A 24,351-nucleotide genomic window follows, 5' to 3' on the forward strand; every position below is an offset into this window, starting at 1 on the left:
AATAGTAATTTTGAAAATAGCTATATACCTTGGTTTGTTATTTAGGCACAAACTGAATTAAATTGGTTAGAATACAGGCATACTTTTGCATTCAAACTGCTCGAGCGTAGCGTTAAGCATTTCAAAATTTATGTTCCCTCTGTTCCTTGGTCTCAATATTGTCAGAAACCCTCGTTACATGCATAACACTCGAGGCGAGCCCACACCTCGTTTTGGGGCAACTTTCAAGAGTTACCAGTATTTGGTAGATTTTGACCGTTCGTTGACCGAGGACATTGATGTCGGTCAGGGGTTATAATGAATCCGATGTTCAATACGCCTACTCAATCGTTGCCCGACGTTTTGTTTCTTTTCATCCCGAGTTTCCACGGGACACATACACAGCTGTTCTATGGTTAAAAACCCGCTGGCCACACTTTGGCTAATGCAATTTTAATTAGACTTACCAATTCATGTGTTGACGTTATAATAAGCGTCGAACGCGACCGTTCTTTTGCGCTACAAACGGGTGTAAAAGTTGTTGTAAATGGCGGATCACTTCTCACAAAGCAGACAGTTGCAAATTATCAATTTACGGTATTGTATGCCTTGCCGTCGCTAACATTTGCAAAGAATTTTAAGGGGGAATATTCGACCAAAGACCATGGAGTCAGAATCATATAAGTGTGTGTGAATAATGCAAAAATCAAGACCAGTGTGACAGTGTGTACCATCAAATGTTTGTCACCATGGTACCGGTCGTTTTGGATGACCTTCTGTATCAATTTGCATTTGACCTTCCGTCATATGTCATTGCGAGGTCAACAACTGCTCTGACCTGGACTATTGCCTTCTCCGAAGTAGAGTTTAACTGAAAATCATATGTTGCGGAAACCTAGTATTTAGTATTATCGCACGTCTATATTGATTGTGGTTTTCTTTCCGTCGTAATTTTCTTCGCTTGTCAAATGAGGGCGCAAGCATTTTTAAACTTAAACATTATTATAAGCTACGATAAATATCTATTTATTCTCCTATCCTCGTGAAATAAGGCAAAAGTTGCTTTCATAAGAAGGCATGATTTCAACCTCACTTTTTGCGTATCATTTCTATTCCTCTGCCTCTTTTGATAATCACGATAACACACTGAACAAAAAGATCGCAAGAGGGCGCTGCAACACATTTTACGAAGTTCTACATATTCACAACCAATACCATTTTATCTCACTATGTTATCCAATAGTAGACACTCGGTAACCAAACAGTGAGGCATGAACTTTATATCAGAGGTCGTCCCTACAAGTGACATGTTCATTCTTTGAACAGCAGCAAGACTAGCAGACACAGAATACTATCTGGCCCGAAGTTTCGCAACGACTGAGAATAAATAGACAGACGGCCTACGAAAGACTGTGCTTTTTCTTTCGGTAAACACACCGAACGCTAGTTACAGCGCGAACTCTCACTCGCTGGTAAGATGAGATTCACCAAATTTTCAGTCGATTATTTGGATTAAACAGCTTTCAGGGACAAGTCATAAATGAAGGCCGGTAGGAAAAATAAACGCCAAGAAGTGGAAACCCCACATGATCGGCAAAGTAAATAGCGGTGTGATGATGGCATTATTCTCCGAGTGCGGTGAGTGAGATAGGGCATGAACGTGAGAACGGTTGTTATAGTATGCAATAGGTAAGTGTGAGGGGAATATCTCGGCCGGGGATTCAATCTTTCATCGACTCCTTCAGAACATTCCGTCGGAATTCCGTACAAGAGCTTGGTCACTTTATTAGCTGAGGGCCTTCGTTGCGCATAGACCGAGGCAAAAGTGCGTGTAACAGTCTGTGTTGATTGCTCGGACCATATGTGCGTTTTATGGTGAAGTTACACCACGGCAATGCGTCATTGGTTTGTTGCGAGTACCGCGCTGCTTAATATTTTTCTTTTCTGTGTGAATACAATATGTCAATAAGCTTGAAAGTTTTGTTACGCAGCTTACATGTTTTTACAGCAACACTGCTTTCCTTCATTCGATAGAGTCTCAAAGCACTCGGAAGTTTTACCAGCTTTCGGGATTAAAAAAAGCGATATAAAAAGTACCGCAGGTCATCCATTGACCGATGTAAAAAGCTGATTATGTGTATATGGTGCATGTGTGTAGTAATGTATGCGTTGCAAATTGTTTAAAATTGAAGTGTTATTTTCCGAAAAGTGCGATGTATGATTCGCGTTTTTAAAGTCAAAAGTAGTCACCACTGAAGCAATTTTATTGCATTTTGTTAAGATCATCCTCAATTCAAATATATATATATATATATATATATATATATATATATATATATATATTATATATATATATATATATATATATATATATATGCATCGGGTTACAGGGCATTAGAAAACATCATCTTTATAGCACTCTTCTTTGGCATAGAGCACTGTAATGTCCCTATAAGTCATCGAGTTATCTGCATACATATGTATGTATGTATGTATGTATGTATGTATGTATGTATGTATGTACGTACGTACGTATGTATGTATGTATGTATGTATGTATGTATGTATGTATGTATGTATGTATGTATGTATGTATGTATGTATGTATCATTATTGAACGGATGTATTGGGAATTCTATTGCGTATGTGAGTGACGTATATCTTTGTCTCTTTATGCAAGCCAAAACTTGGTCACGTTATGGCATTGCCACAGTTATCTGAGCTCACTTAATTATCGAGACATAAGTAACAAGGATAGCAGGAGTATAGTAGTGTGGACTAACCCCCTCGTATTATGATCCGTCATTCCGGCATAATGACAGTGTTGATATACCCTTGAACTCTACCCAGATTTATAGAAATATAAGGGTACGTATATAGTCGACTGCAGCTTGTTTGACGTCAATGTTGAGGTCACAAAGGAAAGGTTTTATTTTCTTTGGGGAGACTAAATCGATGTTTTGGTGTTTTCCGTTTTTGGTTTTCTTTGTAAAACCAAACATGGGCTCATGATTAACTACTACTCTCTGGTCCGTCACGCTGTACAAAATGAAGGGGTCTGTAGTTTGTGAAAGAGCTACAAATATATATTACTGGCTGGTTTCTCGTCTTAGCTCTGATAAAAAAATAAATATTTCTCATCCGAGGTCTAGGTGATACTGTGACGCTTTTTAGAATTTTATTTTCTGGGTTTCTGGTTTCTCGTCTTAGCTCTGATAAAAAAATAAATATTTCTCATCCGAGGTTTAGGTGATACTGTGACGCTTTTTAGAATTTTATTTTCTGGGTTTTTTTGTTTGTTTATATGCTTTCCTCTTGAGCTGATACACGATCCAACTAACGACATAACGACAACAAAACAGTAATGTTTACAGATTCTTCCACGCAGCTAGATGCCAGCAGTAAGTTTACAGTTCAGTACCTTCATACATGTGACCTCACTGATATTCACATATTCAGCGGTGGCTGGCGCACTGCCCTTAAGACTTTTCAAGCCAGCGTGAACACGCATGCAAGGGAGTGAAAACCTTCACTTTTTTGCCCAGCTCTCGTCATTCCATCATTGTTTTTTTGCCAACTTTGTTTGTAAGTGGAACTATGATAATGGATGTTTTGTGAATCAGTCTTCCGATGTGTTTCAAGACTCTGGACGAGGCCGCTCTTCTTAGACGATAGGTCGAACTTCAGGTATCATAACGAGGCAGAATCAGTGATATTATACCCTATTTCTTCTCATTCTCAGTGTTTCAGACAGGTTTCTCTAAATTAGTCTATTTGGTCTTGGATGCAAACATCACATTCATTTGATGTTCTCAGTGAAGTTTCTGATCGTGATGATGAGTCTGGTTAAATGTCTGATTGTCAGACTTTGGGGAAAAGATGCAAATTAAGCCATCGGATTTACTTGAATTTTTAGAAGAAATCAAAGGTTCCAAAATTATGAATTCAAGATTATTGTTCAGATTTCAAAATTCTTATAAAGTCGTTTAATAACTTACGCAAGTCAGATTTTGTTTCTTGTCAACAGTGAGTTTGTATCCTTAAACCTGTGACTGATTAGAAAAAATATGTTATACAGTGTGAAAACTTGGGAATAAGTAAACTTCTCTTGTTTTTGCTTGTCTTGTGATGGCAAGTGTTTCAGTAATTTTGGAATATGAATGGCCTTCAAGACTCATTAAAACGGTGTAGCTCATCCTCTGATTGTGTTTTCTGCAGTGCCAGAGATTACCCTTTACACATATTTTTAGAATGCCCTCGTCTTTCTCCTTTGTTCATTCTCCTTCTCAAACTCTGTCACAGTTTTCTTGGTCAGGAGTGTAAGATTTTATACTGGTGGTTTGTTTTAGGCCTACCCTTTCGATAAATCGTACATGGACAAGAATATTTTTGCGCTTTTAAATCTTTTTTTTATCACAGGTAAAATTGCAATTCATGTGACGAGACGAAATGCGATTATTGATCACGATCCCTCAATAAGTAACATGGTAAGCCTTGTTTCTGTTTTTAAAAGGCGAGCTCGTTCTAACATTTTAGATGAATACACTGACTTTACACTCTATTCAAACATAAGTGCTTTCAAAAACATGTTAATGACATCATTGCTTCTGTAGATATTCATGGGATTATTACTGTTGATTAAACATTGTTGTGAACACGCCTGTCTTTTGATTGCTTTCACTTTTGAGCACACTCTCCTTTTTGTCGACACCTAACTCGTCATGGGCACCGTACTCCTCGGAATGAGAGGGGGTAGTCAGTACTTCAGAAACTAGTTGGCATTTCTCTTCTCATAGACGGTTGAGCAGCATTTTCTGTAGATGCAACGTGTTTTTGTTTTTCTAGTCCTAAAGTTTTTCAAGTCACTTTCATCCATTTCCCGTTTCGGAATTTTTATCTCATTTCTCCTATTCATTGGACAATATTCATGCACCTTGAATTGCATCTTGCCTGTTTTATTGACAAACATTGTGCTTTTCTCAGATATCCTTTGCATTTATCCTCATGTCGCTGTAGTATATTGCTGTTTGCTTCATTTATCAGTTATCGCCCCCGTCTCGTCACTGCCTTAGTGTCATTAGCAAAAATTGCAGCTTTTCAGTAATTGCTGATCGTTTGCTACAGTGTCCAGTTTTGTCCAAGTTTTTCAGTGTTTGATCATCAGGTCTTGCTTTTTTGTCTTTAAAAATTGAAATGATTTGGTATGTACGTTTTGTACAGGAATTTGAATTTAGTATTAAACGTCCATTTGAAAAGTCAAAATCAAAATCTTCTACTTCTCCTTCTGCTAGAACATAAAAACTACTCGATGTACACGTTTCAAAAAGTATAGGGCTTACTGGGTCTTACCAGTACTAGAGCACGTGACCCTTAAAGTTTCCTTGGGTCATGTGACCTAGCTGCCATATTTGATTAAATATTGTATTCTCCCGAATTCGCATAAAAAGACAATAAAAAAAAAACTTGACAATTTTTGGAGCCATCACCCAAATACTTAATAAAAAATTTCAAGATCATCGAGCTTATCATTTTTGAGAAAAAGATTTATGGTGATTTAATTTATAGTTTTCCATGTCTCTAACTTAATCATGCAAAATTTTTATGTATCTCAGGAACTACACGGACTTAGGGTTTCGTTCCGAATACTTAAGAGTCAGTATGGGACGAATGTTTTTTACAAATGTTTGAATGACCTTGAATGACCTTTTATCTACTTCAATGTATTTCAGCAACTATGATGGAGCAACACGTGCAGTTGTCTTCGAATATTGGTAGGTATTTGACAATTAGGTTTCCAAAATTTCTTGATGACCTTGGATAATCTTTGACCTGCTTTAATGTTGGCAAGTTTGGGACTATTGATTTTTTTAAACTTGTTGGCGGACCATGGATGACCTTTGCTTACTTTTTTATTTATCTCAGCAACTAGAGGGTCTACAGATTTCATTCCCTTTTAATATTGTTATGTGTGCGATCATCACCTTTTCAAAACTTTTAAATGACCTCAGATGACCTTTGAACTACTTTTATGTATTCTACAACAGGGACTACAGGTTTCGTTCCTTCTGAACATTAGTAAGTTTGAGGCTTAACTTTTCCAAACTTTTTGGATGACCTTTGACAATTTTAATGTATGTCAGCAACTAGAAGGTCTACAGGTTTTGTTCATTTTGAACATCGGTAAGTGTGGAACCATTAATTTTTCCAAACATTTCGGATGACCATCATGGTTGTCGCTTGACCTACTTCAATGTATCTCAAAAAACATAGGGGCTACAGATTTTCATATTGGTAAGTTTTGGACTATTAACTTTTCCAAACTTTTTTGGTGACCTTTAATGACCTTTGACCTATTTTACATTATCTCTGCCGCTATAGAGGATTCAGGCTTTGTTCCTTTTGATTATTGATATGTATTGGACCATTAAGTTTTCTCAACATTTTGGATGACTATGAATGACTTTTATGAATTTTCAATATTGTTGAGTTATGGACCATCAAGTTTTCCAAATTTTTTAGGATACCTTAATGACTTTACCTACTTTGACATAAACCAGGAACTACAGGGACTACGTGTTTTATTTCTGCTGCATACTATCAAGCATGAAAATTTTGCTAGATATTTTAGATGACCTTGCATGATCTATGACCTACTTCATTGCATCTCAGAGGGTTAAGCAAATACAGGTTTCGTTTCTGGTGGATAATGGTCAGCATTATGCCAAATTTTTCTTCAAACAATTTTTATGACCTTGGATGACCTTTATCCTTCTTCAGTGTACCTCAGGAACTACAGCGATAAGAATTGTCACTCTGGTACCTTTGGGCCAGTGTTTGCAAGTGCTTGGGCCCCGTGAAGCTGCTTGCAGCTTTAATTGTATTTGATATTCCCGATGAAAACAATCTCTCGTCAAACACACTCAGTGAAATGAGAATAAAATCAGCCCGCGTATTTCAGTAATAGTCGGATTTATAGTACAAGGTAACCAACGGGTCATATTTCAGTCGGCTCTTTTCATCTCGAGCAGCGTCGGATACGTCCTGTCATCATGTTGTGGGTATTAAGGATAGAGCCAGTCCATTTAGCCTGAGGCAGTTTACGACCCTGAATAACGGTGCACGCAAATGCCGAGTCCCTACGGGGTTTTGCACAAAAGCAAACAGCTGCGGGTTTTTACGTTTACGAGTTGTGGCTGACCCTATCGTTCTCTTTACTATGACCTCGGCTACTGTTAGTGGCAATTTATATGGGGTCATCAGGGAGTGGGCCGTGTAAGCCGTACATGAATATGATGTGTGCATGCATTTGAATGTGTGCAACGGGTGTTGATATATCTTAACAGGACAATAGCTGTAACGGTTTGTATTTTTTTCCAGTTTCTGTTGTTCTGGAAAGCTTGACACGTCCTATTTCTTCTGCCTTGACTAGTATGTCGAAATACTAAGCCATAGTCTTGCGGACACAACTCTTGTGCGAAACATGCATTTCCACTAAAATTCCGTCATCAACGGTAGCCATTGGGCGCTACAGACAAACATACAAAGCGTGTTGAAAAGTTGAACGCTAGGCCTTTACAATGATTTCAACATGGAGGTAAATCAAAAGCCGTATTTTACAAAAAGAACTACAAAATATTCGGACGAAACGAGAAAAAGTTACAACTGAGAGGTTTTCAAGTCGTTTCCCAGTTTCACGGGTCCACTTGGCGTGAATTATCTAATAAATATTACATAGATACCATAATTATTAATTATGAATATTATTAATAATATTGTTTTGGTATTTCAGCAGGGTTTAGTTTCCTTACCGAGTCTGCTCTGCTATACATGATGAAATGATTGAACATGTATGAATTATGATACTGTGTATGTTCATCATGGAAGCATTAACATTGAAGACAGAAAAGTTCTCTTCTTCCACCGTGAATTAGCAAAACAGACATGTTTCGAACAAATCGCTTGTCCTTCATCAGTGACATGGGCCAGATCAAGGTCAAGTACCATCAAATCGATCAAAGACCAGGAACACAGTAACAGCAAAGGTTTCATCGTAATACCACACATCGAAGGCACCAGTGAACGAATCAGGAATACACTACAAAAGAGAGGAATACAGACACACTTCAAAAGCAGCAACACACTTCGAGATATCCTGGTCAAACCCAAAGATAAGAATAAGAAAGAGAACATGAAGGACATCATCAACCAAATAGATTGTGCAACACCCGGGGTGCAATACCTATTACGCATAGGGGAGACCAGCAGACCTCTTAGGGAACGCTTTGAAGAACACAAGAAAAAAGATCAATCAGCTATCCGACAGCATATTTCAGAAAGTAAACACAAACCTCCAGAATTGTCTTCTTTGTCAGTCAAAGTCATTGATAAAGAACAACACGTGGACAAAAGAAGATTATTAGAGGCCATGTACATTAATGTAAACAATCCACCACTCAACGCCAATGTTGGAAAATATGAGATCCCACCCATCTATGGTGACATTCTGAGAGTCAGTGGACAGTTCAATGTCCACACTTAACACATTTTCTGTGACAATGAACGTTTTCACACCTCAAGTTTGTTCACACCTCCAGCTGTTTAAATGCCTGCATTTGGATCTTTCTGTCAGATCAAGTGTGGACACTGATGAACGACAAGAGATTTGTTCGAAACATTTCTGTTTTGATAACACAGTGGAAGAAGAGAACTTTTCTGTACTTCAATGTATGAATTGCTCTTACACTAGTATTATATTAGATGGGCGGCTACTGTGTCAAATTTAATTAATACATTTTCAGTGATTTTTGAAGCGTTGTAGAGCAGAAAGCCTGAAGTTCGACCCATATGAAATACCAAGACGATTTTATTGACTATATTCTTCATTCGTATTTATGGTATTAATGGTATTAATGTCAATTTCTCAAGCTATTCACGCCCAGTAAACCTGTTCCAGTTTGAAAAGAAGGATCCGAGCATGATACATTTGAAACTAAGCAAACCGACAAGATTGTCACAATCAAGAGGTCCCTTCTATTGCTACTAACCACAGTCCCCGTGGGTGGAGGGACTGTGCACAAACGTACAGTTGGGTACGGCAACCCTGTAAGTGAGACAGACACCTTGTATGTACAATATAAACGATTACCTTGTCTATCACCATTCATTTCAAAGTCACCGACTCATTAATTAAGTGCAGTAAACCAGCACGGGGCAATTTTGTCTTGACCGATAGCAGAACAGTTGATTGCACTTGATCTACAATGTGGCTTTTTTAAGTAATAATTACAGCTGAAAGTGTGGAGGTGTTTGCTGAAGCTAAAACTGTCTACACACAGAGTTGTGGCACCCAATTTAAACCCACTGTAAATCATACTGTCTTTATTTTTGTCTCGACTGAGTTTCAAATGAGAGATACGTAAAAGCGTCTCACAATTACCGCCAAAAAATATTACCCAATGTCAGAGTTGCCACATAATTCAATTGCAGAATGGATGGTTTCCATGCAGTGAAACAAAGCTGGGGGATTTAAAAGATTCGCATCGTTGCGTTTCTGGAATCGCGCCATCAGAAGAAATGATGCGAGGTCAGCTGGTCAACTGGTAAAGCGAGACTTGTAAACTATTTGAGATTGGTCCATATAGATATAAAACGACACGATAAGCTTAAGGGTGCATGGCTTGATGGTAATAGGGCAGATAGGTTCAGTTCATATACTGAGACAATTCCGAGTTATCTTAGAAATCTTCTGTATGTGATCAAAAAGCAATTAGCATAGGTTTCAGTCTTGCGTGGATAGTTTGCAACTTTTCGAATGTTGTCTGGAAAAGTTAAAGTTACTAGAATATAAACCCAGTAAAAGTCAAGATGGAGATGTCTTTCTCAGCTGTTACTTTAGCAATGTATGTGTGTGTATGTATATATATATATATATATATATATATATATATATATATATATATATATATATATATATATATATATATATATATATATATATATATGTATTATATATATATATATATATATATATATATATATATATATATATCAAATCTCAAATCTCAATCATCAAGTAACAGCTGAGAAAAAATCTCCATCTTGACTTTTTACTGGGTTTATATATATATATATATATATATATATATATATATATATATATATATATATATATATATATATATTACAACAATATTATCATAGGTGGCGAATATTCCTATGTACAAGTTCATCAAACCGACAAAGTCTGCTAATTCTTGGTTGTCACGTATTTACATGCATTAATTTGTCCGTAGTACATTGCAGATCTTTAACAGCGCCCCCAGTGCCAGACTCATGTTTCCACTCTCGTATTTTCTCTATTTCTGAAGTGAATGAGTATCTGCTCAACATCAACTATAACTATAAAATAATTATCCTGTTTATTACTGTAAATCTCAAATAATATAACCCTTAGGGCGATCTAAATCTACAAACACAGCAAAATTGGTGTACAGTTACCCGATGAAACTGAATCATTTATCCGACGTTATGCCCGGTTCACTTTACAGAAGTGCTTCTCGCTTTTCTAATCCATTATCGTCGTCTCACAAGGGTGAAAACATTATGTAGGCTCGCTCCGATGAGCGAAGTTAGCCTGGATACCTGCAGGGGTCAACCCGAAAATTGGCCGAGTACGGGTGCGTAATTTATTGGCTGTGTACACTGCAGTTTAATGAAATGGAGAGGGCAAGACAAAACAGTCGCAGTGAAGCGAGCAGTCCAACTAATATGCGCTCGTTGTCATGGCAGCACGAGTTTCACTCTCACGGAATTTCACAGGTTTCGTCCTGAGTGTAAACGGCCGATCACTCCAACATATGAACCCCGAGCGCATAGAAACACCCTTTCAAGAGTTCATTTCTGCCTTCGCACTGGTCGCTTTATTCGAGGCAATCGTGTCTGTTTAAATCGCGCATTCGACAAGAAGTATAGGTAAACGAACTCAATGAAGTGTTGGTCTGTCATCAACAATATTTATGAGAGTTTTGAGCGCTCTACAACGAGAGTTTCCCCGTGTGTGAATGTGCAATGTAGCGTAAAATAGTCAATTAAACTGTATTCTGAACGATTCGATATTCGACAAAGGAACTGTCGATGAAATCGTAAACTTTAGTGACAGCGTCACATTGTCCCTTTGTATTTGAAGATGTTTTATTGGTAAAAGTAAAGTAGTATTAATCCTTCCTTCACAAGTAGTGTTAAATTGTTTATCATGATGTACATGCTATAAACGTTCAGACTCGTTGGGGATGGATATAAAAAACGCCTAAGGTCGTCATCCTAGCGTTTGTGGGATGCGAGTATCTCCCACTGGCAGCCATTAGAATACTGTCGCCTGATGGCAAAGTTTCATTTTTCAAAAGGTGTTTATCAGGTAAAATGTAGAAAAAAGGTATTCCACATTGTGGTTTTGCAATGCAAGTGAGTTGCTTTCCAATGGACACTCTTCTGTTCAGGCCAACTACTGCAAGGAGATTGATACACTTTAGGTGCAAATAACAAACCGACTCGGGGGGAGTCAGGGTGAGAGAGAAAAAGCATACTCACAGACAAACATCTTGGCTCTTGTTTCAGAGACAAACTTCCTAACAGTTGCAAGGACTGCTGGTTTGTCCGACATTTTCACCAAAAAAGTATAAAAGTAAAGGGAGAATTAACTTCTACTCGAAGCATAACCCCTGCAGTGCCTGTGGGTAAAGCGAATTTGAACAGAAAGTTGTAGGACATGCGCAAGGGACGACTCACGCCCTTAAGGTGGTATGCGTTTCAATATTGGAAGACAAATTACTGCTAAAACTTTCCTCAATTAAACTTCTAACCATTCCAGGCTCTTACAAAATAAGAATAAAAATAAGGGGTCATCATGCAAAGTCAGATACTAAAGTAACAAATTACTTAACCCGTCACCGATATTCGAAATTAAAATGGCCGTCAATCCTTGTCTTAATTAAATTGGGCAAAATAAAATTTTACATTTTTGAAAAACTAAAAAGTGGAAATTTTTACACATAGAGCTTTAAAATGAACCTTAGAGCCACAAGCGGCAAAACAGGCAAGTATTGTGTAAATCTGAGAGTCTTAATACTGTCCTCCGTTCGAGGCGCTTTCTACCTTAACCCTTTCACCCCCAGTTCCCTGTATACAGGTCCAACTTTACCATAGAAAACAATGGATTTGGGACAAACCATGGTGGTGAAAGGGTTAAAGGAAAATGGGACGGATTTGTTTCTGTTGTTAGAAGTTTCTGAAAACCTATCACCAGATATATGGCATCTAATTGAACATAATACTATGTATCTGTCGAACTGTGGTTTAAATAGGCGGTGGACTATTCGCGCTGTTCGACTGCGCCTGAAATGAATGGGTCGAGCAATCAACAGTGTTTTGTACGACGTGAGTACTTTATCGAAATCATGTGGCAAAGACAAAACCTGTCAACAGCCTTATAATTAGTCCATCTGTTCAGTAGCAATATCTCAACACCAACGGACTGACGATCTGATATGGACATTGAGACAGTCTAGAAGAGGCGAAGGGGCGCTATCGTATTAATAATTGTTTACTACGAATGTTTGCTACGGTATGACATGAAGCGATTTGTCAGAAATCTTAATTCCGTATCATAGCTTTCGTTGGGTGACCAAGTAAGTGAGAGACAGAGAGACAGAGAGAAAGACAGAGGCAGACAGAGACAGAGAGACAGAGGCAGACAGAGACAGAGAGACACAGGCAGAGAGACAGACAGAGGCGGGCACTTATTTAGCGTGATGCCAACAAAAGTGAATCTCCATAATTGAACTGCATTCTGTCCTGTTACCCGTACAAAAGCGGTGTATCAACACAAAACAGCTTACATGGTAGACACACTGTCTCTTCAAAGACGAGGTGTGTGAAAGGAAAGATTTATGCTTTTCGTTCTGGTAAACTTCGAACCGCATCTTATGATTGCTACCGAATGACATATTGGCCTCTTGACAAAACAAACGCCTCGACAGGACTAACTTTAGTGACCTGATTCCTAGCCTGACTGAAGTTATTTTTCTTTCGAGTCAGGGCGGTAATTAAGGGCGATGGATGTAAAATGTTTAAGCTTTCGTTGAGTGCAGTCCGTGATAAGGTTTTTGCCTTACCGTCGAGAGACACGGCAATGTCGATTTTAAGCAATCGAAGCACGTCAGAACATTTCCCTTAACGACTATGGGAAATTCATTTTCCGTGACATTAGTGGTGTCGTTGCCAAAGCGTCACTTGTCAGAATTTTTGTACCTTCTCCACATTCACATAGGGAGTACCACGTGATACAGATCTTTACTGTGTAAGCGACGAGAGAATGCAAAATCTACTTTCTTGTTTTGACGCATGCGCTTTGAAAATTTTCACGGATGAGCGATGGTTGGAGTGTGATGCATGCACGGATGCACGATACTTTCTGAGTCTAACCCTGCTCCTCTACCATCGCCATCATCATCATCATCACTACCATCATCATCACCATTGTCGTCCTTATCATCATCATCATCATTATCACCATCATCATCATCATCATCATCCTCATCTTTATCTTCATCATCATCTTCGTTGTCGTCGTCATCATCATCATCATCAGCATTACCATCATTATTATCATCTGTGAAGCTTTTGTCGATCCTGTTGTCAATGTTGATGTCGTCGTCCTTACTGTTGTTTTTGTTTTGTCGTTGTCACACAATTGTCGGCGTTTGTCGTTCGCCAAGCTCTAAACCGGTGGACATCGGTATTTTCAGCCGCAGAAATGTTCCAACGCTTGAGAAATGTAATAAACATGCAGGGATGACGTCATTTGTGGCTGTGGTTATAAAAACTAATACGACATGGCACTGAAATTATATGCTGATCTACGCCGCTGCGATGTCGAGATTCTCAAACCGGCCAAACACATTCCGACAGAAGCCACACACTCAACGTCCAAATCGCCACCCTGGAATGCACCATCAGGGATTGATGGTAGGATGGTTTGCATGGTGCTTTCGACGTTTACAGGGAATTTGACGATGCCCTAAAAGCGCGAATGCGCTTCCCACTCATACAACAAAACATATTCAACAGTTTCCGATCATAAATTATCAACTGAAGTGTACTTTGGAGTAGAAATGTCTCCGGTCTCGGCGCTGTTTCTATAAATTTGCTGACAGCTGTGTACTGCGTGTCACGCACCATCGTGATCTTATGATGTGCATATGTGAGATAACGTACTCTTATATCACTTGATTGTGTTAATTTATAAAATAAATTATATAATATATAGAATAAAATATTTCTTTTCACGGGGAAAATAAATATGAATGCGGATTAAGTTATGCGCAATACCCGTACAAACCAAAGTCAGTGTGAAATAGGAAAGCCGATTTTTTAAAATTCGATAGACAGTTATAGCTGATATTTAAATTGCGGCTTGTATCCTGACTTTATCGTTGTTACCAGGGAGTGGTGGACAGAAAACTAACTGCGTCATCTCGGATGTGTTTTCGCCCTTGGCTAATGAATCTAAAGTTTCAATTTTGGCGACCAGACTTGGCAATCATTTATGCCATTTAACAAAACTTCACGTTTCTGGGCAACAGTGACAAAGATCGCCTTTTGAAATGCTCAAATCTTGGCGTCGCGAACGCCTTTTCGCCTGACATACATCCTGACTCTGACACTCAGACTGTCGGTTAATAACCGGCAAAATACGTCCACCTTTGAACGGCTATTCAATTAATTATCACTATTAGGACGTTGAATAAACAAAAAATTCACATCCTGAGGCACAGACAAACTTTCCCTGCGGTTGAGCGCCACATCTATGCCTAAAGAGCAGATCAAGTCGTACTGTGATTGGCATTCAAAGTCCAAACCGGCAAATAGTTCTGAGATTCACAGATAAACGACATACATTTTCGAAGGAAAAAAACTAAAATCCTGAGAGACCGTATCTGTCTCTTCGGTTTGAATATTGCCATCTAACTGTGATGTGCTAGTGAAAATATTCGGTGAAATTTAAAAAGTTGAAAAAAATCATTCGCGGAATATTGCAAAATGATAACACTGAATATGAAACACAATTATAAATATCCGACACTGCATGTTGACTTATTATCATTGGATGGATGTATATGCATACGTCATACTCAGTAAAATATTTCGCACAAATTAATTCCACTAGGGACTGAACAGAAATTATAGGAAGGGCGATGTTTTTTAAATTATGCTGCACGAAAATTGCAACCCTTCAATACTGTTTACACGAAAAATAGCGACCCTCTAATTTTCATGAGCACAAAGAAAAACAGTGACTCCCCTCCCCCACGTGTCACAATCCATATCAAAATAATACCTCAATTGACATATTTCTCACGTGACCTTTGACCTTCTAAAGAGATTAACATCTGCAAATTAATGATCACTTTTGTGCGACGATTAAAATAATCGATCAAAGAGAGGTCGCATTTCACAATAAATATTCTATCAACTACCTTAAGTAAAATTTTAGTAAATTTTAGTAGCTGTAATGTTTACCTTTATTTATAGTCGGGCTTCGAAGTATAGGATAAGGCCCGAGTACGAGGGCTCTTCTGGTATATAAAGTCGAACCCAATGATAAAATGTCGAGGCGCAGGCCGAGACATTTTATCGTAGGGTTGGACTTTATAAACCAGAAGAGCCCGAGTATGAGGGTTTTATCCGACTTAAAAACTATCGCCCCTAACTGATATATTTTCGTTTTCAATGTTGTCTACGTCAACCGTCCCCTTTGTCAATGTAACATGTTTAGGATATGAATTAAAACTTTTATTTGTGAAATAGCCTTCCAATGTAATGGAACATCCTATAAATGCCCTAGGGCACATTATATAAATGCCCTAGGGCACAGCAGATTTTGTGTTGCAGCTGGTTTCTGCTGTGTTACCAAATTTGAATATTAAAACGTACCAGATGTCTACAGAATATGACATTTCACTTTTGATTGGACAGTTCTTTACTACGACGCTGGCATTCGTTTCTGGAATTTGGTGACCAAGGCTTTATGAGTAGATAAAACACCCTGAATTGAGCACTCTGATTGGTCAATCAACAGTAGATGGTTTTTAATTTTAGATAAAGCACGATTATTGTTTTTCAAGAAATTTATTACAGCCTTATATAAGGTCAATATTTACCACATGAATCAATCAGTCTATTGAAGACATCTATTTAATTCACAGATATTGCTGGTTCTGTATTGTAAAATAATTGTTCATATTTTTTTTCATTGACTGTCATGTATGTTGAATCAAGATTTGTAGTGAAATTCCAAAATTAAATTTCTTGTGCATATATACACTTCTAAACACCTATTCTACTCAGTAACATTTATGTAAATTGCCAAACATTTATAAATGCACAGAACTGTTCTTAGTTTTTTTATTGACTGCCATATATGTTGAATCAATAGTTGCAGTGAAATTCCAAAATCAAATTTCTTGTATTCTTTATCTCAAACTTCTGGTAAAGTACATTTATATCAATCATCAAACGTATTCAAATGTACAAATAGATAGCTAGTTTTGTGTGGGGAATTATTATAAATTTACCCCATAGTCTTCAATGTATTATGGTTTGATATTTTTAGGTGAAATTCCACAATGAGTACACAAGTACAAAGTAATTATATCTATTTAGTTCATGCACCTACCAAAGTCTAATGCATCAACCAATCTTTAGACTTGTGTGTATATATATATATATATATATATATATATATATATATATATATATTATATATATATATAATATATATATATATATATATATATATATATATATATATATATATAATATATATATATATATATATATATATATATATATATATATATATATATATATATATATATATTATATATATATGTATATGTTTATCATCTTCATGACTGTACAGCTTTTTTTTCTGTTCAGTGTGATAGTACTTTCGACATACTTGTTTCTGGGATCTGCTTCTTAATAATCGGCTGTGCGCAGAATAGAGTATTGCTTTTTATTTACCTAAGGTTTGTGTAGGCAGTTTAATCCTTGGGTCATTCTTCCTGTCGCTTTGTAACCAATAGGCGTTGGGATTAAGTGTCATGTGACATCAGGCGATGCCTTGTTTTCGCATGTGCCCGGGAAAAGAGTGGGAGTTATGTGCTGTACTCGTCTGTCGACACCTCTGTTTAGCAATATAACGACTTTTTAACATGACATTACTTGTGTCCTGTGTTTTATTAGTTCATATTTATCGTTGTTTTTAGGGAGTCCATTGCGCTGAGGTAGGGTTAGATTTTCCGATTGGTTTTTGCACTACGAAGACAGTGAGTATCGGTGGGCAGTTTCTACAAGCCTCGTTTGTAAATCGGGTGTTGTTTGCGGACCCTGTCGCTGTCAAAGAAACATAAATTCGGCCTGAGAAATATCTTCTCAGGGAAGAAAACAGTGGTCTAATTCACAGTTAGCACAGCAATCGCACATGCATGAGTACAGATCGAAAGTCAGTTTTATCTCTGAGTTTCACTGATTTCACCAATCTTCAAATGACCTGATTCAACTGACTTTCTGAGTGTCTCTATTGTGTTCGAACTTCCAGATGGATCCGATATGACTGGGCGGTACGGCAATCTTGCCTCTTTATAGTTGCGCAAAAAATGGTGACCCTGCTCAAAATGCATACGCAAAATTTCATGACCTTTCAACATTGTTTGCGACCCAACCCTGAAACATATCCGTCCTCCCCACCTGTAATTGGTCCCCCCACCTTGTAATTTGTGTCCATGCAGTGCCATCAAATGTCGCCAAAGTACAATTCCGCTCCGTGGCGTGTCACTAAAATGTAAGGTAAGACAAATGAGCTCTGTGGATGAATTCCACGCTAAAATGTAATCCTTCAGGAACTAGTATTCCTACGGGGACAATGATAGCAGACTCTCAAATGTATACAATTTCATTTTTTGAAGAAGCATTCATCTCTTTCTTGAAAATTTAAGCCCAATTGTAATATTTTTGGTCGTTCATCTTCTGAAACGTTTAAAAAAATGACAGGGGCATTGAATTCATCTGCCCACAGCCCCATTTATTTACTACGGCTCGCTGCCGCCTGTTGTCAACAGCGTACCATTCACAACAAAAAGGTACATTGTTCAATAGACTAATCATTCGCGCAATTAGATGGTTTTTTTGTCTCGATAAAATGATTATGTCTGATCATTTTTTGTCTGAAAGTAATGATCTTTCGAGATAAATGTCTTTCTGGTAATATATGTATCTTGTATTATTTGATTGAATATTTCAGCAATTTTAATTTTACACGTAGACAGTGTTCATCGCGATTGTATTTCAACGTATTAAGGACAGCTTTCATGGTAAGAAGAAATCGTTAATCATCTGTTCCTAGATGTAATAATATTGAATTTTAGTTAGCGAACAAATCCCGTTACATCTTTGGAATACAAGTACCACCAAAATATCTCCAGTTGGCACCGATAGATGCAAGGAGGCTGGAAAAGGGGAAATAAGAATTCAAGAGCATCCATGCCGCTTTTGCAAAGACAAAATATAAACATGGCTGCGAAATTGAAAGTTGGCTTGACACAGAATAGAGTAGGAAACTCTGGGATAAAGATTCGAACGACCTGACAACCTACAAGAAATATTTCAAATTTTGGGAAAGCACAAATAGTCACTTTCATTTCATTATCTCAGTTAAACCCTCCCCATGCAAGATTTGATGGTTCATCCCTTGCACTCAGAAGGTGATAACGAACTTTGACATTGAACATCCCTTTAGTCTTTAAATATGTACAGACAGCGTCGAACCTTGGCGTCTACAGATGTGCATGGTTATACTCAGTACGAGAATTGCAAGGGCCAACTTCAAAATTTTACGATAAGCAAGAGTAGATGTAAAGAATTTGATGAGTAATGAAACTGGATGGCGAACTTTCGCGACATGATACAAATATTGAAAAGGATAAATTGGCATACAAGCATCATTTTCAACTTAAATTCGGGTTACAATGTAATTCATAATGAGGTCGAAGTAATAAATTATTTGTTTTGCGTCCCTTCGCGCGTAGGATCTTGCAGGTCTTCATGAAAAAAATAGTGTATATGAATTTAACTTTGTTTAGAAATGTTGTGAAATGTACCAAAAATGCCTGCATGCTTACAAAATGTCACACTGTAGTTTATTCTTTGACATTATGTTAAAGAGTGTCTACTTTTAGACTACTTTTATTATTAAGCTACATCGCCAATGAGGTGTACAAAAAGTCCCTTCAGAAATATTTGAAAGCCCAAGTCGATGCCTTATGCAACGAAACAGTGGGAAAATTTCTTCAAAATAGTGTCGATACTCGGTACGCATGATTTGTGTCAAAATTAATCTCACTGTATACTATTAAAAGGTTTATATGGTTCTTGAGAGCATTTTAAGCTCACAAGAATATATTGTGAATAGATACCGGAAATTACGTCATAATTTGTCCATCTCTTCTGTATCTTGGTGTGGCCGGCTGATATACGATTTTGCTTCTCATTCCTTCATTGAATGTGTTTCTCCGGGGTATGCTGTCAAAATTTTCGTATTGGGTGGTACCGCTGAATGTGTAAATATCTCCCCGTGAATATTCCCAAAAATGTGACCCACTGTTAGGGATTTTCTTGAAAAAAAATGGGGGGGGGGGATTTTTTATCGTTATTCTACAGCATGTGAGGGTTCTCCTGAAGTGTGGGGCATTTTCTTTTGTTACTGAGTCGTATTTAGGGATGGAGGGGGGGGGGTGACCGTGGTTTTAGATGTTGAAAAGTATATAATTAACTCTGAAACGAAATCGTGAAAACATGGAGTTTAAAGAATTTGCCTACCCGTTTATAAGATTCGATTGTAACTTTTGATTTAATTTGGGCTTTTTGTTTTATCTAGAAAATTACGGTCTCTTCTTTCCAAACCCTGTTGATATCCAAAGTATTGGCCTCGCAGGCACATTGCAATGTTTAAAATATAGGCAATGTTTTTTGTTGAAAAATAATTTCCCAGTTCGAAGTATCACTCGTTACTACAATGACGTCGGATACAGCATACATACAGGCCATGTCGACAGATTGTCGACACACAGGGAATTTGGTCTTTGTTTTGAAGAAGAACGAGACTGTGTATTTATAAACGGAAGAGAAATAGTGGCAATACATCAAAAACTAATTGAACTATCGATGAAGTTTATTTCACCGTGACTTTATATGTCGGGGAAATACTCATCTTTTGGATAAGTTTAATGTCAGTGGTTAACTATTCGGAGGTAGTCACCCTACATGACTGTTTTGGGCATTTCAGGGAGGGACGGGGACGACTCCTTGAACTATTTGCAGCATTATACATGTTGTCACGGTGAATTGCCGTCACTTCTGAACAAATCGTTTCGGTCTTTGAAGAGACATCTGCGTCACTCTAAGCGTTTCGTGTTTGATCGCTGATATCGTCCGAGGCACTTTCCGTGATAAATTCAAAAACATCTCTGCACGATGCCAGTGCTATTAATATGAGCACTTTTCAATAATGTAAAACGTAGTTGAATACCGAAAATTCAGTCGAAAAATCGTGGCGCTTTAAAAAAGCGTTTTAAACATTGTAAAGCCTTCGGCCGGTAATCTTTTATTGTTTGTTTTTTCAGTATTCTACGTCTTGTATTTCGAATGCCGTTCATTTTGATCTACTTTCTAAAGGATGGTAGAATACAGAGTATTCGGCTTGTCGATATGCGTAGCATTGTTATTGTTGACAGTTGAGGGTAAATTAACTACATTAATTAATCAGTTGTCGTCAAAAAACAATGAGCTTCATCCGCAATAGGATTCTTTCGAGGAGCGAAATACAAGGTATTTCACCGTGTAGATGAGAAACATAACAAAAATACTGAATGGATTCCTCTTCCTTTAGAGAGGTTCTTTAACTTGAATTTCACTGAGTGTCAAATGGGTGGAGCTTGAGCGAGTTGCCGAATAATGTGAGAGCTTTATCCACCAATAAGTTGCATGTGTCATCTGACTATCAACGTACAACATACTTGTCATAAAATGTATAAATAAGTGTACATCTGACACTGCGAGGTCCTACCTTTAAGTATACCGGTCCGGACAGAACGAGGATACTGGCCGATGTGGAACGTGTTAATCCGCTTCTTTGAAAGTTATTCCGATACGTCATCGGTTGTGATCAGTTCCGGCGTTCCTTGCGCAAATAGAATTTATATCATTCTGTCCAGTCGTATGATTTATTTTGCGCGGGTTTATGAAAACTGGAAACTGCCCCGCGCGGCAGGACGTGCCTCTGCAGCAGAACAGTACCGCGTGTATCTGGTTTGAATTTCTGCGTAGTTTTGCGTCAGCTCCTGTCGCTATGCCGAAAGGTCGACATTCTTACGACGTCATCAGTTTGACCTCTGGGTCAGTTGGGGGTCTGTCAGGTATACTGCTGAAGTCTCCAAGGCAGATAGGCTATATGAAGATCCCCAACCTATGCATTCAGCATTGACGAGACAAAAGTGAAGTCCGCGGGCAACTCGAGCGGAAATATTTGTTACAGTTCGCTTTCAAAAACGAACGAGAAAAACCGTAGGCGTGCAATAGTAGGTCTTGACGTCAAGCCAAACTGAGCCGAAGAATCCATGAATGAAGCGTCGATTTTCAGAGGTGCGGTGTATTTACCGTGCGTAACTGGAAGATTAACCATTCTATGGAAAGTCACCCCGTTTGTAACCATGGCCAGGAGAACCCTTCCTACTAATGCGGTATTTATTGGAGAAAAATAAAACGAAGGGAAGATTACCCTAACGACTTGCATTCTTTCCATGAAAACCATACAAGCGCGGCTGCTGGCAAATCCAAAGATGCGTCCGTTCGTTTATTCGATCCGTCGCATTTGAAATTATCACGTGACATGTGACCTGTGATCTCCGAGTGATTGGTTTTATGATGCTATTTCTTACCTTAGAATTTTTGTCAAAAGTGTCTCCAGTTGGACGAAATTAGCTTTGGTCTAATCGAACTGTGTTTTATTGCTATTTGAACGTTCAATGATGGACACAACATTCTAGACTATCAAGTCATTCACCCTTTAATTCTGAGACTTTCTCAACTTTAGAGATGATGTACAGTTTTTGTCATTTTCAACTTTTAAACACACCATAGTAATTAGAGCTTTGTAATCAGTCTGTCTGCCGGTCTTTCTGTCTGTCTCAGTCGTTCCGTCAGTGCGTCTGTATGTACACTGTATGTATGTATGTATGTATGTATGTATGTATGTATGTATGTATGTATGTATGTATGTATGTATGTATGTATGTATGTATGTATGTATGAATGTGTCTTGTATCTGTGTATCTATGTATCTATGTATCCATCCATCCATCTATCTATCTATCTGTCTATCTATCTATCTATCTATCTATCTATCTATCTATCTATCTATCTATCTGTTTATCTATCTATGTTTGTCTGTATCAGTTTTGTTTTCATTTGCTTCATTTGTGAGCTCACGTATACTGCTGCATGTATATTCCCAGTCGCCAGATGTGCAAATACAAGATAAGTTGAAAATAGGATCTTGTTCAATGTCAGTAATTAGTGCGCAAATAAGCCGAATATCAGCAAAGAATGAAAATAAAACATTGAGGGCGTTTTAGTCAGACTGCTTTGATATTTTGCAGGTAGATATCTTTTATAGAGAGTGATTTATAGTGATATATGCGACATTTGATTTTCGTTTCGGTTGTGACTTCATCCTTTTATGGTCAAGATATTTTTCACCAGACGTCCAATCCTCGATAAGTTTGTTTCTTTGAATATAATTTACGTGCTGGATCGCCGTCGTCCTCATTCAGATTTGTTATCAGAATTGTTTGTTTGTTTGTTTGTTTATTCATCTCTGATCAGTGACTGTAAGACCAATTTACCTTGACTTTCATTGTCTCCTGGGACTTTCTCTATCTATTCATAGTCGTTGCAAGAGTGATGGAATTTGTCATTCTGAGAACTTAGACTTGACATCTTCATATCCGGAAGGTCTCTTCCAGCTGCTTCAGAATATGCACGTTGCAGTTTACCTAGATTTTTTCTTTCATTCCGACCACTAGTAAAACTGTAATAAAACCACTGATGTATTTTTGATCACGTGGTTACCTGTTTTTATTGAAACTCGGAAACCACCCATCCAATTTTTTTTTTAATTTTGGTTTGCTTTTTTCTTGGCATGCTCTCAGTCATCCAAATTTGATAACATTGTGACGCGGTAACTGGTATGTACATCATGAAGTATCGTTGGCTGGAAAAAAAACTGAAACTAAATGCTCGCCCAGTTGCTCAGAGAGGTCGCAAATAACTTCCTGGTGTCTGATTGCTCAGACGAGAATAAGCTTTAAAGGATTAACTTGATTTATGCGGATCTGAGGAGGCCAGACAAGATCATATAAATGTCACTCAGTTATAGGTTTCTGACCTAATTTACGTTGTTTATGTCTCGGAGTCCCGTGTTTCCAATCCCGGTGTAACATTTGGCATCCAGCGCAACATGGTCTTTTGACATGCACAGTCGATTCCCTTGGTGAACCGTGATCGATTGGGAGACCAGAAAATCCAGTTTTAACGTAATCTGCAATGATGCATGCAAGGTGGCTTTACAAGCAGAAATGCGAGACTGGCCTCCATCGATTATAGAACGCGTACGAGCAGTGTCATAGTGTGCTTGTGTGTTCACCTAAAAAGTCATTAATTTCTGCAAGGCATAATTATTCTGTGTATGTTTGTTTGTACGTAGGCTTATGTACATACGTACGTACGTATGTACGTATGTATGTATGTATGTATGTATGTATGTATGTATGTATGTATGTATGTATGTATGTATGTATGTATGTATGTATGTATGTATGTATGTATGTATGTATGTATGTATGTATGTATGTATGTATGTGAGTGTAAGTACATAAATAATCATACGTTGTACTTAAAGAGTTTAATATTTTATGAGGCATAAGGATCATTTTAATTTATTATGTAACTGCGTGACGCAGACTAATATTGTACAGTAAAATTAGAACATCGCTTTTATTATCGTATTTTGCACCAAGGGTTGTATTTTACACTACATGACTAATAACAATAGTAATAGCTAATTTCTCACAACATATGTGAAACACAAGAATTTCATGATGAAAATTGCCCTATCCATGATTTAGAAAATATGGGATCAGTCGACGTGTTGTTGTATACGTCTTGAAAAGTCGATCTGTGTGTGCGTGCTGACACGGT

General features: G+C 37.8%; 1 protein-coding gene across 1 annotated transcript in view; it reads right to left on the minus strand.

Annotated features, from left to right (window-relative positions):
* Positions 1–21,401, minus strand: part of LOC139133515 (orexin receptor type 2-like) — a 127,595-nt gene extending 106,194 nt beyond the window's left edge. The window contains exon 1 of the mRNA XM_070700158.1: positions 21,161–21,401. The gene's annotated coding sequence lies outside the window, so the exon portion shown is untranslated. The remainder of the gene's footprint in view (positions 1–21,160) is intronic.
* Positions 21,402–24,351: the final 2,950 nt, after the last annotated feature.

The sequence above is a fragment of the Ptychodera flava genome, chromosome 5 (assembly GCF_041260155.1).
Source record: "Ptychodera flava strain L36383 chromosome 5, AS_Pfla_20210202, whole genome shotgun sequence".
Taxonomy (NCBI): domain Eukaryota; kingdom Metazoa; phylum Hemichordata; class Enteropneusta; family Ptychoderidae; genus Ptychodera; species Ptychodera flava.